Source organism: Lactuca virosa, chromosome 5 (assembly GCF_052849685.1).
Source record: "Lactuca virosa cultivar CGN04683 chromosome 5, Lactuca_virosa_CGN04683_v6, whole genome shotgun sequence".
Classification (NCBI taxonomy): Eukaryota; Viridiplantae; Streptophyta; class Magnoliopsida; order Asterales; family Asteraceae; genus Lactuca; species Lactuca virosa.
Window position 1 is genome coordinate 329,100,542 of NC_136430.1, and position 17,808 is coordinate 329,118,349.

Here is a 17,808-nt window from a genome sequence, read left to right on the forward strand (position 1 = left end):
ATAAGAAAAACGAAAGTGGAATAGGATTCAGGTTGTGGTTCTATTATGGAAGCCTGTGAGATTATTCTATAAACAAAGAAGCTTCTTTTAGGAAAGTAATCAGCTTTCACCTTAATCCCATCAAATCCTTCAAGTAGTAAAAGGATTTGAAATTTGTACCTGGATAAAATTTAAAATAAATAGAAGTAGATTATAACATCGTCACATTAAAACAACCTAATTTCAATTCCTCATAAAGAACGGAGTTTAATCAAAAACTAATTTTCTTAAGCATTTCATCGAACACATGGTATGCCAAATTGACCTAAAAATAAAGAAAGCTGAGATTGAAATACATGTGTATTGATCTACTCTACCACTGCAAAGACATATCACATATGGTAAAGGCTTAATATCTTTTTTAACAAAAGAGAACTTATTAAATGAGAATTGGAAGCTTATAAAATGTTAGATGTACATGTCCAATTTCCTTAGCTTAACGATGAGATAATCTCCCATCTGCCCCAACACGTCCAATTTCGTATAAAAGCTACAAAAATTGAAAAAAATAGTAAAATTTCGTAATACCTAAAAAGAAGCTGACAATAGAGCTAGAGAATTACCTTATGTCCTGATAATTGGGATTAGAGCTACCGACTATGGAAGGAGCTCTTGTCTTTTAAGCTTCAGTTAGTGGTTAATTTAGAGAAAAGGGAATCAAATTTGAATAGATAAAACACCACCTTATCCACCGCTGATTTCGCTATTCACCACCAACGTACCTGACTTTACCAGTAAAAATATCGATTCTCGAAATTTGTAGAACCTAGGCGGAGGTTTCGTTTAATGGCATGTAGGGATTTTGCAATCTTCAACAGAGATAAACATTGAATAAACCAGTGCACGGAAACAGAACCGAAAGGCACCGGATTTGAAGCAAAGTCGTCGAGTCGCCGTCAAAGACAAAGGCGACGAGTTATGAAATCCATAAGCTTGTTTCACCGGAGTCGGTATTGCCGAAAGCAGCAATGGTGGTGGCGAGTTTTTTTCTTAGAGAAAGACGAAGACAGAAGAGTAAGGAAGAGACGAATACAGAGGGTTAGGTAGAGGTCAAAAGAAGGGGTGGAGTGGATTACATTGGAAGATGAGATCGGTGATCGGCTCCAAACTGGGAATGACTTTTTAGACCGGTCAATACCGTGTACCACTTAGTGCTTCTCCGATTAAGTCCGACTAATTTCGATGATCTAGATGTACTAACGAACTTAGGAAACAAGAGTCATGACAACGGACACTTCAAGTACGAAAAAGAATGCTACGAAGTAAGAAAGAAAGCTTATATTATATAACTCAACTTCTTTACAAGGCAAGTTTTCGATGGTTTGGGCAAATGAGCCCTACTCCCTATTTATAGGAACCTTACACCTCCTCAAAGGAAGTTTCTAGGTTCCGGACTGTGACAACAGTCAAATTAAGTCAACGGTTGTCAATCGCAATCTAACGAACATCAAATGTAATAGGCTTTATTTGTAATATTTGACAATTTTTAAAATACAACATTTTATATTGAAAATATAAGAAATATAAATCAAATTATCAAAATAGTTAAAAGTTTAGTCGCACAAATTTTGTAACCATGTATATTATACAAGATTGGTTATCGATTATTTAATTTCAAATACGTCTTAAAATGACACATATTATATATTTGGTAAATTTTTGTTTTCGGTTATATATATATATATATATATATATATATATATATATATATATATTAAATATTTTATAAGTTATTAATTTATTAGTATGATCAAGTACATAGTTATTATAAAATAAAAGTGCACATATATATATTATTATTAAGGAAATTCCGTTAACATTAAACAATAATATATGTGTATCACATATATTATATTATAGGACGAAATGCATGAATATATGAAACATGTAGTAAATTAATTATTATTAATACACATATATATATATAGGTATACATAAATGATAAATAGAGAAGATATTTTGGAATCTTGGATAAGTAAGAAAGTATCCAGGTGTAAGGATAACAAACTAGAGGGTAAAATTGATGTCAAGTAAATGATACGTTTACATTTTTAAAGTGCTACGTGGTCATTTGTAGCAAATGACTAAACAATTACTGGACAATTAATATCTTAAGCTTGAGTATATAAATAAAAACACATCTTACATATTTTTAAAAAGATACAATTTTAAAGAAAACTTTGAGAAAACATATATAATAGTTTGCAAAACGGCAATTTCAAATAGTAAAAGATCAAGGAGTAATCGTGGGAACTTTTGCTTCAAGGGTGAGTTTCACGGCCCCATTTTAAACTTTTTATCATATTTCGGAGGAGGATACATGTTTTTATATTATTTATTTATATAAATCATAAATTGTTTATATCGCTTATAATTTAGTTACATAATCGTTATAACAGTTTACCGTTAAAACAGTCGTTTACATATATAAAATTTAGTAAACACTGTCGTTATGCTGCCCACATAATATAAAACTATATCATGCATTAACAGTTTACCGTTAAAACAGTCGTGTACATATATAAAATTTAGTAAACACTGTCGTTATGCTGCCCACATAATATAAAACTATATCATGCATTACCGTTACTATGCTCACATAATATAAAACTATATTATGCATTGCCGTTATTATGCCCACATAATATAAAATATTATATTATGCATTGCCGTTACTATACCAACATATAAAATTTTATTATACATTGCCGTTAATCTGTGAATAAATTATTACATATTGATGTTACTCTGTATATTTAAGTTTTACAAAACTATTTAATTATATAATTATAAAAATATTTTTATAATTATATAACATAAATCGATAAACATAAACACGTAAAGTTACAAGACTACAACTTTTAGCGCTACTCATTCAAGGGTTTACATGAGACACATTCATCACCTAAGTGTAATACTTAGTAAAGTCCCCTATCTATAATCGTTAAATCTTAAGTGAGCGGGAGAGTTATGTATAGATCTATACGGGCTGACACCCCACCTGCGGTTGCTAGCTACAACCATCGACGGTCAAGTCACGGGTGATAACTGTCTAAACACTACGACGTCGGATGAAGCGTCGTGAGGGGCAACAACTCGTCTGTAGCTCGATTATGGGAACTCATGTAACATTGATAATCACGCCTAAAAGCTAATATAAGTTGAAAATACTTATATACGATAGAACAAGTACTTTTGGAAATAAAGTACACATACAAATATAAGTTTGAAAATATTTATATACAATAAAAATATTATTTTGAGTAAAAAGTATGTTAATACAAATATACAAACCTGTGAACTCACCAACTTTATGTTGACATTTTAAAATCACATGTATTCTCAGGAAAATAAAAGTCGACGGTATAAATCTTTTGGGAAAATCTTCATGGGATCGTCGGAGCACTTTTTATCTATATTGTACTAATCTGATTAAGCTCTACTTGTAATTTATGGTTTCTTGTATTCTAAAAACCTAGTACGATATGTAATATATTTTGTAATATAAAAATAACATTTGTGTTATACTATTCAATGTAATCAATAACTGTGAACCATGATGGCGTCAGACAAGCGCGGTATTTCCGCCATCGGACGGGGTGTGACAGATTGGTATTAGAGCTATTGGCTATAGCGAACTAGTATTTTCTTGGGAAATTACGACTATAGCTTTAGACTCACTACTCTGATTAAGTTTATCCCTTAAATATAATAATAAAAGTATTAATTACACTACTGTAAATTAGTTACGGGAGAAATGTCTAAGATGGATTTGTCGTCATGGGTTGTTGGATTTCAGGAAAGCTATACGCTGAAATAATCCCGCCCTCTGACTTTTCTTGATTGACTTATCCTTACTTGATAATCTTAAAGTACCAAATAAAAATTAATAAAACACACAAACAAACTTCAGATATAAGAGTTATTTTATAAACTCAAACCCTCGATGAAAATACTTATACTTATAGATGAAGCATGCAACAAAAATCCATAGGAACATAAACTCAAGAGTTTAGGCTAAATACATTATCTAAGTTGGTACAGTACAGCGACCAAACCATAACTAGACTTAGCTTGCGCACCTAAGTTTTATTATGGTCTGACCGACGCACGACTATACTTTGATACTCTAGTTGGCAATCTAAATTCTTGAGAATTGTTTGGATTAGAGACCTAGTTCTGAGTCACATATATTTTGTGGGGATTCACTGGAAATACCAGTAATATCTATTATATACTTATAATTGAAGATTATTTGTATATAGATCATCACGCTATTTCTCATAAACATCTATCATGTTTGATGTCTTATGCAGGATCATGGCAGACCCGGTAGATTGGACGACGATACCATGGGCAGAGGAGGATCAGGTAGTGCCCCACTCTCCTGAGCCCGAAGATTCTCCTCTTCCTGAGGTTCCAGTACCACTGTCCCCTTTGACCTCAGACGAGGAACCCTATGAGGAGGACGATCCCTCAGACCAAGCTGGAGGTTCTGATGAGCCTGTAGATGTAGAGACTGAGCCTGTTGAGGAGGAGACTGAGTTTGTTGATGTAGTGACTGAGTCAGTTGATGAGGAGATAGACCCCACGGAGGAAGAAGTTGATTACTCTGAGTGGGAGGATGAAGAGCCCGAGGAAGAAAGAGAGACAACCAAGGAGCCTGAACCAACCATTGAGCAACAAGCCCCCCCCCCCTACCAGCCTTCCAGATATACCGACATACTTATAATGGTCCTTCTGTGGCATACACTCCACGAAAATCCATACCTATTCATAAACAGAAGCGAAGTACTCCACCAACAGCATCTCCAGTAGCCCCAAAAAGGGTAGCTCCGACTCCAGCCTGGGTAACACATCTACAAGAATGGAGAGCTGAGGATGAAATACCATCTCAGTTCGAGGTCGGAGAGTCATCACGAGCTCGACAACCCACCCCTCCCCATGAGGCATATTCCGATCCTGCTATACCCATCTTAGTTTCTCGCATATCACGCCTCGTTCATCAAGTTCGCATCATCACTACTGAAATAGGGATTATTAAGGGGAACTCCACAGGTCATCATGATAAAATTCAAAGCTTAGAAGAGGATCAAAGTCTAGATGAGGAAGCCATACAACTTATTTTCGATCATCTGGATTCTATCCAGGTACATCTGCTGACTCAGGAAGCTCAAATTTCAGGAATGGAGCTTATGGCACAGGTTATGGAGCATAGGGTGATGGCATCTGAGGCCAGAGCTTATGCGGCTGAGATGAGAGCCGAATCTGTACAGCAACAACTCACCCACCTAGTTACTGTCCTAGTACTTTTCTAGGTTTATGGTAGACTCACCCGGGCGGGTTGTGCCCTGGGATATTTTTGGGTTAGGGGTACGGGGGAAAAGTTGGTTTATAGTAACCTAGCTACCTACTTTTGGGTATCATCTTTTGTATGATAGTATATCAAACTTTTCCACCCCTAACCACACAAACTTGTGTGGTTCTTGTAACCAAATTTTGGGAAAAACCAATGTATATGTACAAAGAAATGTTTATATATGAAACAAGTATTATTACTAAAACAATGTGTATATTAAATGTTGTAAGTTGACTCTTGATCATAAACAACTTAGGAATTGGTAAAGATTCTGGAAATAATTACAATGACATTCAATAAACTTATATGATCAAACAAACTTATCCAATGATTGCCTACATTATTTTATGAATAAAGACCTATTAGAATATTGTAAATTACAATATATTAATTTATAAAGGATTTTTACAAATTTACATTAACTCTTGCGAGTGAAATAGTCATTATTATACACATATGTATAACTTAGGAAAAAGCTTCAAATGACTAACACTTTCTTTAAAATATCTCTAATAGAACTAAAGCATGCCTCCGAGACGAGTTACCAGATGCAATCCTAGAGCACCAACACCTACCCCATATCCTACACCAGTAATGGACTCAGCGGCCATTGAAGCGTTAGTTGCTCAACGCGTCGCGGACGCTCTGGCTAACTACGAAGCCCACAGGAACACTGGATTCGGAAACGGTGATGGAAATGGAAATGGAGGTGGAAGTAACTCTAATGTCAACAATGGAGGAGGCCACAGAGCATGTACTTATAAAGACTTCATGAACTGCAAGCCGAAGTCTTTTTACGGAAATGAAGGAGTCGTTGGACTAACCCGGTGGATCGAGAAGATGGAGTCAGTGTTTGAAATAAGCTTTTGTGATGAAAACTGTAAAGTAATATTTGCTGCATGTACGTTTGCTGATGCAGCCTTAACATGGTGGAATAGTCATGCCAAAACACTAGGCATTAGCAATGCCAATGCCATATCATGGAGTGGACTGAAGCAATTGTTGATTGACGAATATTGCCCAAGAGACGAAATGCAAAAATTAGAGCAAGAATTGTGGAACCTTACCATGAAGGATGCAGACATTGCAGCCTACACCAACCGATTCAACGATCTTGCTACCCTCTGCCCAGTTTTGTGACACCAGAATATAAGAAGGTAGAAAGATACATATGGGGTTTGGTTCAACCCATTCAAGGTTTGGTTACCGCTTCAAGACCGGCTACATACGACAATGCCAAACGGTTAGCATTTAACTTGACTAACCAAGAGATACGCCAAGGTACTATGGTTCAGAAGGCTGACCTTCCAAAGCCGGAAAACAATAAGCGCAAGTTTGGTAGAGGATACAAAGGAAAGCCGAGGCAATCTGTTGAGAAGAAGCAAGAGACAGTGAAAGCATATGCCACCACAACAACAACGACACCCACCCATCAAAAACAATATGTTGGAAAATACCCAAAAATGTGATAAGTGCAATTATCATCATATTGGTAACTGCAGGTTTTGTGACAAATGTAAGAAGAAGGGCCACACCGCCCAGTATTGTAGAATCCCAACATCGGCAACAATACCCGCAGCAAACACAGGAACTTTCACGGCTGCAACCCGAGCCTGTTTTGAATGTGGAGAGGTTGGGCACTTCAAAAAGGACTGCCCAAAGATGAATAATCAACAAGGGAATGCTAGAGGTAGGGCATTCGTGATTGGAGCAAGGGATGCCATCCAGGACCCAACAGTGGTGACTGGTACGTTCCTTGTTAACAACTTATATGCAACTATACTATTTGATTCGGGTTCTGAAAGAAGCTTTATTACCCCTAAGTTTAGACAACTACTGAATCATAAATCCAGTAAACTAAATGAAACTTATGTGGTAGAAATGGCTAATGGTGAATCCGGTAGTTCCCAAGAAATACTAGAAAATTGCACATTAACTCTAAACAATCACGCCTTTCATGTTAACCTTATGCCAATGATTATCGGAAGCTTCGATGTAATAATTGGCATGGATTGGTTATCCCCTCATCGTGCTGAAATTTTGTGTTATGAAAAATCAGTACGACTCCCTTTACCCAATGGAGAATCCCTAATTATTTATGGGGATAAGTCCGGTCAAAACCTCAGAATCATCTCATGTATGAAAGCACATAAGTACCTTCACAAGAAGTACTAATCTTTCTTAGCCCATATTGTGGATAAAAAGAGCAGAGGGAAAGAAATCAAGGATATACCTCAGGTGTGTAATTATCCTGATGTATTCCCTGAAGATCTACCCGGATTGCCACCAGTTCGACAAGTCGAATTCCGAATCGACTTAGTCCCAGGAGCAGCACCAGTGGCAAAATCTCCTTATAGGCTGACACCGTCTGAAATGCAAGAAATCTCTAGCCAACTACAAGAACTTCTTGACAAGGGTTTTATCAGACCAAGCTTCTCACCATGGGGAGCACCAATTTTGTTTGTTAAGAAGAAGGATGGATCCTTTCGGATGTGCATCGACTATCGGGAACTAAATAAGCTGACCATCAAGAATCGATATCCGCTCCCAAGAATCGATGATCTATTTGATCAACTGCAAGGGTCCAATTACTTCTCGAAGATTGACTTAAGGTCAGGATACCACCAACTGCGAGTCCTAGCTGAAGACATTCCAAAGACGACATTCAGAACTCGCTACGGCCATTATGAATTCCTTGTTATGCCATTTGGATTGACCAATGCTCCAACAGTTTTCATGGATCTCATGAACCGTGTTTGCAAGCCCTACTTGGACAAATTCGTGATTGTATTCATTGATGATATATTGATATACTCACAAACCAAGGAGGAACACGAGCAACACCTTCAACTAATCCTGGAACTGCTACGAAAGGAAAAGTTGTACGCTAAATTCTCTAAATGTGAATTTTGGATTAGAGAAGTAAACTTTCTAGGGCATGTGGTCAGCAACAAAGGAATTCATGTCGATCCTACCAAGATAGAGGTAATCAATAATTGGGGAGCACCAAAGACGCCAACAGAGGTGCGCCAATTCCTTGGACTCGCAGGCTACTATCGGAGATTCATAGAAGACTTCTCTAAAATAGCCAAGCCACTCACAACATTAACACAGAAAGACACGAAGTTTGATTGGGGAGACGAACAAGAATTCGCGTTTCAGACACTGAAGAAAATGTTGTGTAGTGCACCAATCCTATCCCTCCCAGATGGGACAGATGATTTTGTCATATACTGCGACGCATCACACCAAGGGTTGGGTTGTGTATTGATGCAAAGAGACAAAGTTATTGCATTCGCTTCTCGTCAACTCAAGGTACATGAGAACAACTATACTACCCACGATTTAGAACTGGGAGCTGTAGTTTTTGCCTTGAAGATTGGGCGACACTATCTCTATGGTACAAAGTGTACCATTTACACAGATCACAAGAGTCTTCAACACATTTTCGATCAGAAGGAACTCAACATGAGACAAAGAAGATGGATTGAGTTGTTGAATGACTACGAATGTGAAATTCGTTATCATCCTGGCAAGGCAAACGTTGTAGCAGATGCCTTGAGTAGGAAGGAACGAATAAAGCCTGGTAACGTCAAAGCACTAACAGTTACAATCCAGTCGAGCCTAGCTGCTCAAATCAGAGAGGCTCAGCTAGGGGCTCTAGATGAAGAAAACATTACTAATGAATGCCTGCGAGGAATGGACAAACAATTCAAGCTTAGGAATGACGGTACTCGATGTTTCATGGACCGAATTTGGACACCAAAATTTGGTGACATCAGAAGCTTAGTCATGGATGAGGCTCACAAGTCAAGGTATTTCGTTCATCCAGGCTCTGACAAGATGTACCTAGACTTGAAGAAGCAATATTGGTGGCCAAACATGAAAGCAGAGATTGCCACTTACGTGAGCAAATGCTTGACTTGTGCTAAAGTCAAAGCAGAGTACCAAAAACCCTCCGGATTATTACAACAGCCAGAAATACCCGAGTGGAAGTGGGAACAAATTACAATGGACTTCGTAACAAAACTACCCAAGACACCCAGTGGTTACGACACTATTTGGGTTGTAGTTGATCGATTGACTAAGTCCGCCCACTTCCTGCCAGTCAAAGAAACTGATAAGATGGAAAAGTTGACCCGAACTTATCTCAAGGAAATTGTCAAATTACATGGGGTGCCAATTTCTATCATCTCTGATAGAGATAGTAGATTCACCTCACGATTTTGGCAATCATTAGAGAAGTCCTTGGGAACACGCCTTGACATGAGCACAGCTTACCATCCACAAACAGATGGTCAAAGTGAAAGGACCATTCAGACATTGGAAGACATGCTCCGAGCGTGTGTGATAGACTTTGGAAGCACATGGGATACTCATCTTCCTCTGATTGAGTTTTCATACAATAATAGTTATCACACCAGCATTAAAGCTGCACCATTTGAAGTCCTATACGGACGCAAGTGTCGATCACCAATATGTTGGGCATAATTAGGTGATACCCAACTAGCAAAGAAACATGCAGGCGATACACTACTTACTGGTCCAGAAATCGTACATGAAACGACTGAGAAAATCGTCCAGATACGTGATAGAATTAAGGCTGCACAAGATCGTCAGAAAAGTTATGCCGACAAGAGACGTAAACCTCTAGAATTTCAAGTCGGAGATCGAGTTATGCTAAAAGTCTCTCCTTGGAAGGGCGTCATAAGGTTCGGAAAACGCGGAAAGCTTAATCCAAGATACATAGGACCTTTTGATATTCTTGCAAGAATTGGTCATGTAGCCTACCAACTCAAATTACCTCATGAACTCAACAATGTACACGACGTTTTCCATGTATCCAACCTCAAGAAGTGCTTATCCGATGATGCTCTTACAATTCCACTTGACGAAATCCAAATCAACGCCAAACTTAATTTCGTAGAAGAACCCGTCGAGATCACGGACCGAGAAATCAAGAAACTCAAACAAAGCCGCATCCCCATAGCAAAAGTCCGATGGAACTCTAAACGAGGACCAGAGTTTACATGGGAACGTGAGGATCAAATGAAGATTAAGTACCCCCAACTATTCAACAATGTTCCATCCACTAGATAAATTCGGGACGAAATTCTTTTAACATGGGGAGAATGTGACAACAGTCAAATTAAGTCAACGGTTGTCAATCGCAATCTGACGAACATCAATTGTAATAGGCTTTATTTGTAATATTTGACAATTTTTAAAATACAACATTTTATATTGAAAATATAAGAAATATAAATCAAATTATCAAAATAGTTAAAAATTTAGTCGCACAAATTTTGTAACCATGTATATTATACAAGATTGGTTATCGATTATTTAATTTCAAATACGTCTTAAAATGGCACCTATTATATATTTGGTAAATTTTTGTTTTCGGTTATAATAACGATATATATATATATATATATATATATATATATATATATATATATATATATATATAATATTTTATAAGTTATTAATTTATTAGTATGATAAGTACATAGTTATTATAAAATAAAAGTGCACATATATATATATTATTATTAAGGAAATTTCGTTAACTTTAAACAATAATATATGTGTATCACATATATTATATTATAGGACGAAATGCATGAATATATGAAGCATGTAGTAAATTAATTATTATTAATACACATATATATATAGGTATACATAAATGATAAATAGAGAAGATATTTTGGAATCTTGGACGAAATGCATGAATATATGAAGCATGTAGTAAATTAATTATTATTAATACACATATATATAGGTATACATAAATGATAAATAGAGAAGATATTTTGGAATTTTGGATAAGTAAGAAAGTATCCGGGTGTAAGGATAAGAAACTAGAAGGTAAAATTGATGCCAAGTAAATGATACGTTTACATTTTTAAAGTGCTACGTGGTCATTTGTAGCAAATGACTAAACAGTTACTGGACAATTAATATCTTAAGCTTGAGTATAAATAGAAACACATCTTACATATTTTTAAAAGGATACAATTTTAAAGAAAACTTTGAGAAAACATATATAATAGTTTGTAAAACGGCAATTTCAAATAGTAAAAGATCAAGGAGTAATCGTGGGAACTTTCGCTTCAAGGGTGAGTTTCACGGCCCCATTTTAAAATTTTTATCATATTTCGGGGGAGGATACATGTTTTTATATTATTTATTTATATAAATCATAAATTGTTTATATCGCTTATAATTTAGTTACATAATCGTTATAACAGTTTACCGTTAAAACAGTCGTTTACATATATAAAATTTAGTAAACACTGTCGTTATGCTGCCTACATAATATAAAACTATATCATGTATTGCCGTTACTATGCCCACATAATATAAAACTATATTATGCATTGCCGTTATTATGCCCACATAATATAAAATATTATATTATGCATTGTCGTTACTATACCCACATATAAAATTTTATTATACATTGCCGTTAATCTGTGAATAAATTATTACACATTGATGTTACTCTGTATATTTAAGTTTTACAAAACTATTTAATTATATAATTATAAAAATATTTTTATAATTATATAACATAAATCGATAAACATAAACACGTAAAGTTACAAGACTACAACTTTTAGCGCTACTCATTCAAGGGTTTACATGAGACACATTCATCACCTAAGTGTAATACTTAGTAAAGTCCCCTACCTATAATCGTTAAATCTTAAGTGAGCGGGAGAGTTATGTATAGATCTATACCGTCTGACACCCCACCTGCGGTTGCTAGCTACAACCATCGACGGTCAAGTCACGGGTGATAACTGTCTAAACACTACGACGTCGGATGAAGCGTCGTGAGGGGCAACAACTCGTCTGTAGCTCGATTATGGGAACTCATGTAACATTGATAATCACGCCTAAAAGCTAATATAAGTTGAAAATACTTATATACGATAGAACAAGTACTTTTGGAAATAAAGTACACATACAAATATAAGTTTGAAAATATTTATATACAATAAAAATATTATTTGGAGTAAAAGTATGTTAATACAAATATACAAACTGTGAACTCACCAACTTTATGTTGACATTTTAAAATCACATGTATTCTCAGGAAAATAAAAGTCGGCGGTATAAATCTTTTGGGAAAATCTTCATGGGATCGTCGGAGCACTTTTTATCTATATTGTACTAATCTGATTAAGCTCTACTTGTAATTTTTGGTTTCTTGTATTCTAAAAACCTAGTACGATATGTAATATATTTTGTAATATAAAAATAACATTTGTGTTATACTGTTCAATGTAATCAATAACTGTGAACCATGATGGCGTCACACAAGCGCGGTATTTCCGCCATCGGCCGGGGTGTGACACGGACATTCATGAGTATTCTAGATCATTCTTACAAGATCTTATTCTACATATAAAATCCTATAAGGTTCTATACTACTCTTTTGTGTCCTAGAGGATTTTACGATGGTCTAGGATCTTCTGTATCGTTCTAGCTTCCTATAGTGCTCTCTTGATTATTCTGGATCGTTCCATCATGTTCCGCGGACACCTATAATTTTCTAGCGTCTTTCGGGGTCTCGTAGAGTATTCTTGATCTCTCCGGAGACTTCTCTAGGATACTTGATCGTTCCGGAGTTCTCTAGACGAACGTGGAATTTTCCAGAAACTCGGTCTGTGACAACCTCCCCCACTTAAACCCTTGACGTCCTTGTCAAGTCTTCTAGTATGTGTCACTTGTGTTCTTACTTCCTCGCCTGTTGTGGGTCGTCTTATAGCCTCATGCAATATCGGAGCAATCCTTAAGGTTGATCGTGACTCCATCTTGCATCGATATGTGTCGACACATTGAAATATGTTGTTTGGCTTCACATACTTCCTGGTTCGATTACTAGTCCCTTGGGAATTATCTCCCTTCTTCCAACTTAGGGTATTTTCCCGTATCTTCCCAACTTCCCTAAGGTCTTTGTTAAACTTCATCGATGATAGCGTTCGAGACCTTGTTCTACTCCTTGCTATTGGTACGATGTGAATGACTGTACCTTTAGTAATACGCATGGTGTTATCACTTTCAAATGACCATGTACGTACTTCATCTAGGAATTCCATTCCTAATACCATGCTATAGTCGTCCATCGGTACGACTACTAGGTCAATGTTGCCTTCCCATTCCGCGATTTTCATGGGTACTCCCCGTAAAACTCCTAGGATAGGATTGGATGAAGAATTGACAACATTCAATCGCCCTTCTTCTTTCGTGTAGCTAATCCCCAATCTCTTAGCTTCGTTTTCAGAAAGTAAATTATGAGTCGCACCTGAATCTATTAGCGCCTTAGTATTTCTTCCATTTACCTTGGCTTCGACTAGCATGAGACTTCCTATCTTAGAACCACTCCCTTTCGGTTCCTTCATCTCGTCTTTCGCCATAGAGTTTATAAGTCGCATGGAACTCATGTGAGCTTCTTTTTTTTCTTCTTCTTCTTGTAACACCATTGCATAAAAGGTCTTCTTTTTCGGACAATCTCGAATCAAGTGAGGACCATCACAAAGGTAACACTTGATCCCCTTCTGTTATTCTTTTCGATATCTTCATTCGATTTCCTTTCCTTTCATATTCAAAGGTTGGGGTATGTCTTCTTTTGGTTGTGGTTCAGATGTAGATTGCTCTCCCCCACTATTTCTCTTAGCCATGGTTTCTCTCCGAAACTCCATTATATCTTCCGCTACAGCAATAACTTCGTCAATGTCTCTGACAATTCTCCTCTTGAGCTCGTTGTAGGCCCAAGATTGTAGTCCATCCATGAAATAGAAAAGCTTGTCCTTCTCTTGCATGTCGGGTAACTCTAGCATCAAGCTCGTGAACTCGACTATATAGTCTCGGATGGATCCAGTATGCTTTAGCCCACGTAGTTTCTTCATTGCTAAGTCTACGACATTATGTGAGCAGAATTGTCTCTTAAGTTGCGTCTTGAACTCTTCCTAGGTGTCTATGGTGTATAAGCCTTTTTCAATGTCTCTGTGCTTCCTTCGCCACCATAGAGCTGCACTTTCACATAGGTAAAGGACTGTCGTATCGACCTTCGTCTTGTCTTCCTTCAATGGTTTGGGTGCTTCCGTGTGCGGAAACTTACTCGCAACGGCTCCTCCGGCGATTGCTGCCTTGCACAAGTTTACTTCGGCTTCCAGCGTAGCAGCCTTATCACGGAACTCATTCCGCAAGGTGTTGATAAGTCCAACGACTTCTTCCTTGATTACACTGATAGTCTCCTTCAATCCATCGTTCGTTTCACTTATCTCTGCAACGAACTGATCGACGGTATCCTTCCATTCAAGGATCTCACTAACGTTAATCTCCGTCTGTCACAACTAGCAATTTAAGGTTGAGATTGCGAAGCTCGTACAAAACAATTCCTCTATGTAACCTTGTTGCATCAAAATAGTGAAATTCAAACTACAATGTTATTTGAATACATATGTGCACACACTTAGAATCAATTTGACATAACCTCATGAAAGCCCAAGTTTGATCCAATAGTTAGACAAAAATCAATATTTGGGCTTTGCTTAGAGTTCTCGGGCCGAATACCATATTGGACCGAAAACCCTTTTCTTTGGGTCGTGTTAGACCAAAAGCCCTTCTATTGGGCCAAATCAAGCCCAAAAGCCCATACACACACCAAAACCGCAAACCCTTTAAGGGCATAGGGTGTCCCCCCCCCCAAAAACCGAAAACCCTTCCCCTAAATAAAGAATTTGATTAGGGTTAGACAAAAAAAATTGCTAAATGGGGTGACACCTCATGACTTTGCACCCTTATATCTAGCAAACAACCATGCATGACTCCTAATTAACTATCACGTATCCATACTATGCATCCATGAGACCACCAAATAAAGACCGAGTCATTTTCCCCCTTATTTTAAGAGGGATCGGCCGATCACCCAACACCCACACACCAAAAATCATTTTCACTAATTTTGCTCTCCCAACACTCTCCTCCTTCCTCTCTGTGCTACCTCCAAGGGAAGATACATCTTCAAGTGGTCCTAGGAAATCTTGGTAAGTTTCTTCTAGAACTCAAGTGATTTTATACACCTAAAGGTTAAGATCATCACATTTACACATCCATTTTCGTGTGTATGAACCTAGAACACTAGCAATTTTTGAGTGACCTCTAAGTTACACAAGTCTAGGCTCAACAAATTCTTTCTTCTACTTCCTACAACTCACGAAATCTTCAAGGTGAGCTTCATACACCCATGTTTTTCGTGTTTTTCATGCTTTTCGGTAGGGGGGGGGGGGGGAATACAAGTCAAGTTTTGTTTAACCATTGGATATTTGCATACACCAACATGTTTATGTAATGTTTTGTGCTTATGATGTTGAAAACCTCATACTAAAACATCTTAAAAAAGTGATTTACAAGCTTAACATAAGCTATATTAAGTTTGTCCATTGGATAATTTCATGCATCATGAATATGTGTTACATATGTAACAAAATTCATGTGTAAAAAGGCTAACATTATGTTTTGGCTACATAAAATCATGATGTATGTGTTTGATAAAATTTTGGTTACACAAAATTTCGTGGTCATGGGTGTCCACTTCAATATGTCGGAAATTTAGAATGTATATGTCCAAGCATGATTTTAACTCCTGGACACATGCATGTCCGCCTTTTAAAACCTATACAAATATTTAGATAAAATATGAAGTCTATCATTTGTGGTAATATAAAAATCTTGATTTATTAGAGTCAAACCAAAACAACATATTTTGTGTTGCAAAACTTACAATAATCGGTAAAAAGGATGTTAGACAAAAACACAAAGTTTGATATTTTACTAAAAATAATTTTTATTAGTAAAATAGTCGTATTTAAGTTGTCACTACTACGATGGTTTAAAACCCAAAATATTATGCTATTTTTACACCATATGGTACAACTAAACACATTCATTAGTGACTATTTATATAAAGTGTTATACATAGTTTAACCAAAATGGTATACAATACAGATTTATGACAGAAAGATTTGCGTGTCATAAAACAGTATGTCATAAAACTCATAAAGCATGGATAATAAACTGCATGTCATGAAATCTGTAAAACGCGTGTCATAAACAGAATGTTATAAAACCTGCAAATCGCGTGTCATAAAACACCTGTCACGAACTTGCACTAGTAGAGTCATTTCATTATTCAATAAAGGGAGTCGAAATTTGCGTAAATCCGTTAATGCTCTAGTGAGACACTATCTTCACCGTACCTACCTAGCGTACACTCTAAGTCCTGTAATTATAACCAGAGTCTCCTGGAGGGAGAGCGAGATAGTTGTGTATAGATCTATACGAGGATTGACACCCCCACACCTGAGCTGTTCGATACAGCTAGACGGGGCTAGTCTAGGGTGACCAATATCTTACCGATTCCGACGTTTGAAGAACGTCATGACAGGCATAACAGTCATATCAAGCATGGTTATAATGACTCACATAGGGATTAACTACATTTGATTTACGGGAAAACATACACTTCACTGGTTTTATAAAATATAAAACTACACACCATTTTCAGTACACTACTATCGCTATTCCGGTCTTAGGGTTTTAAGACTACAACCTTTTATATATCAGAAAATATAGGATTTTCTGGGGAACGTACATACATATACAAGATACAAAGAAACATGCATACATACATTTTCAGTCTTTGGTATAAGACATACAACACACTATGATAGAAAATATCAGACTTTCTGGAAACATACAACATTTTCAAACAAAATAGATACAAACCGTTTTTCATAAAAAAATGCTTATGAACTCACCAACATTCTATGTTGACGCTTTTCAAAATGACTTGTATTCTCCAGAAACCAGTAAGCAGGTACTTGAGCCATGGATGTTGGAAATTTTGCTGCATTATGGAATTTACATTTATGTCACTTTTGCGTAATTTGTGAACAATTACAATATGTAAACAATGTAAGATTGTTATCTCAATGTATGCCATTTGGTTGCTATGTTTCATTCATATCCAATTGTTATGATATTATACAATGACGTCATCCGCCCCAGGGCGTTTCCACCGTCCTGGTTCGGGGGTGTGACATCGCGATTAAACCTAGACAATTATGTAATCATATTTAGGATAAATATAGCCTGATCAACTATATTTATTCGAAATACGACCAACATGTGTTTGGGAGTGATCGATATATATAGCGAATCTAAAACTTACCAACTTTATACCAAAAGCGCTAAGGAACCAAACATAAACAATTAAAATACTATAGGAGTATTTTGGCATTGAATGGAATTTTCATGTATATATTTTCTTGTGCTTATATTATCGTACAGACGACATGTCAGACTTTCATTTACCTGGAGACCCCTACTTC

General features: G+C 36.6%; 1 long non-coding RNA gene across 1 annotated transcript; it reads right to left on the reverse strand.

Moving 5' to 3' along the window:
- Positions 1-206: 206 nt before the first annotated feature.
- LOC145113487 (uncharacterized) lies at positions 207-1,339 on the reverse strand. Its single transcript, XR_013710785.1, has 2 exons — positions 603-1,339; positions 207-529 (listed from the first exon to the last, which is right to left on the reverse strand). It is a non-coding gene; the product is annotated as an uncharacterized LOC145113487 (long non-coding RNA).
- Positions 1,340-17,808: the final 16,469 nt, after the last annotated feature.